We start from the raw sequence: 2251 nt of genomic DNA, 5'->3' as shown, positions 1-2251 counted from the left end.
AACCAAGGATTGAACTCAGGGTCTTGCGCTTGCCAGGCAAGCACTTATTCTACTGAATTATCTCCCCAGCCCCAAGATTCATCTTTCATCTTAAAAAAAATCTTTAATTTGTTGGAGTGAGAGTGGCCTTTAGCACTAAGCTGCCCTCTCTGAGCTATTCCTCCCCCATCCCTCCATCCCTGCCACTAGAGAAGGAGTTTCTCCATCCAGCACCTCCCAGAGGACCTCCCACTTCCCTGCCGGCTGTTGGTCTCCTCCAGGAGGGGCTGGGAAGTCAGGCTGGGATTCTGAGCAGGGTGGGAATCCACCTCAGTCTCCTATTTTTTCCTGCCTGCTTTGCCTGCTTCCTGCCACTTGGGTCTGGGTGCTCCAGCCCTGCACTAAGCCAGACTCCACCAGGGCAGGTAAGAGAACAGCACCCACCCTCCTCCACCCACCACCTCAATTATATTCGCCCAAGGACAGCCTGGGGAGAGCCTGGAGCTAGGCCTAGTAGGACTGAAGATGCTTTATGCAAAATGCTTGAGTCCAGAGGTGTTTTAGGTCTCAGCTTATCCTCCTGGATTGCATAATACTTGCACATGCATAATGATGGAGTGTGCAAAGGAGACTCCAGGCTACACACAAATTCATTTGTTTTATGTAAGCATGGCCCAAAGGTTACTGTGTACAATATTTTTAGTATCCTTGTGTTTTGACTGTGACGTGTCACCTGAAGTCAGGGGTAGAATTTTCCACTGTGGCATCACATCAATGCTTAGTTTGCAATTTGGGGGCCTTCAGACCCTGGCTTCTGGGGACAGGGATGTTCAGCCTGTACCCACCTGCTAGTGAGGTGTGGGGCTTCCTCCCTGCACTGTCTGTCTGCCTTCACCTGAGAGGAAGATGTTCAGCTTTCCCACGGCAGAATCCCGGGCAGAGCATGTTCCAGGGCCCAGTTCTAGGCGGCGACCTGGCGTGGTGGTCTCAGCGCCAGGGCCCAGTTCTGAGCCTACGTCTGAACCCTGGAAACCACCAGGCAAGGGTGTTTACAAAGCGCAAGAGAGGGCCGGGGAGATAGCTCAGTGGAATAAGCGCTTCCCTGGCAAGGGCCTGAGTTCAATCCCGGGTTCTGCAAAAAACAAAACAAACAAACAAAAAAAAACCCAAAGTGCGAGAGTGAGGCACGAATGTGCTTCCTGATGCCCACTACCAGCTCAGTACACTTGGCAAGCTGGTCCTTCACTGCAGCCTGAGCCTGCAGGAAGTGCCCATCACAGCCGGATGTCACCTCCCAGGCTTACCGAGACTCCTTCGGTTGCCTTTTTCTTGCTTTTCATCAGCCCAATTGTCACCTGTCTCCTATCCAAATTAGCAGTTCCTGGGCTGGAGAGATGGCTCAGTGGTCTAAAGCACCTACTTAGAACAAGCTTAGCAAAGCACAGCGACTGCGGTTCAAACCCCCAGCACCACATGCCAGCCAGCCCCGCCCCCTGGTGGGCTGAGCTGGCCACACACAAACACACACACAATAAATAAATGTAATAAATAAAAATAAATATTTAAAAAAAAATTAGCAGTTCCTCACTAGTCCAGGGCCCTGACCTCCACGCCACAGCTCCGCCTTTTCTCCGCCCTGTGGCCAGGGCCAGAGTGACCCACATGGGCCTCTCTCGTGACTGATCATAAGCCCATAAGCCTATTTGGAGCTTCTCTCCCTGGGCTTCCTTCATCCAGCAATATTGTGCACCAGCAAGTATCAAGTTCAGTGCCAAGGGCTTTGTGTGATTAGTTGTCATAGTTTAGGAGGAAGTGTGGCTGTCTTACAGTTAATGAGGCAGTCATCTAGAGGTCTTACCCAGTCAGTCAAGCCTGCCCACGGTCTCCTTGGTCCCAGAGGTGCTCCTCGGTAGAGCAGATCTGGTTTCTTTCTTTTCTTTTCTTTTTTCTTTTCATTTTTCCAGATCTGGTTTCTATCTCAAAGTGTCCACAACCCAGGCAGAGAGACAGACGTGGGAGACCAGCGGGGAGTTAGGTGAGACTTGAGCTGGGGGTGCAGGGGGAGGGGCTTCTTCCCAGGGAGGGGTTCCTGGGGAAGGTGATCATCAGTGGAACCCTAAAGGTGAGTGGAAAATACTCAGGTAGAGAGAGTGAGTGCCCACAAAGTCCAAAGCAAGCAAGACTTCTTCAGGGACCTAGGAGACATTGAGCATGGCTAGACAAGGCCACAGAGGAGACAGGAAGAGGCCAAAGAAGAAGATGAACAGATAGG

General features: G+C 51.6%; 1 pseudogene; it reads right to left on the bottom strand.

Annotated features, from left to right (window-relative positions):
• Window positions 1-1319, bottom strand: part of LOC101559766 — a 70350-nt pseudogene extending 69031 nt beyond the window's left edge.
• Between the last annotated feature and the right edge of the window lie 932 nt (window positions 1320-2251).

This window comes from Octodon degus, unplaced genomic scaffold (genome assembly GCF_000260255.1).
Source record: "Octodon degus isolate 3935 unplaced genomic scaffold, OctDeg1.0 scaffold00020, whole genome shotgun sequence".
NCBI lineage: Eukaryota > Metazoa > Chordata > Mammalia > Rodentia > Octodontidae > Octodon > Octodon degus.
The sequence above is the reverse complement of the archived record's forward strand: the minus strand, read 5'-3'. Positions and strand labels throughout refer to the sequence as shown.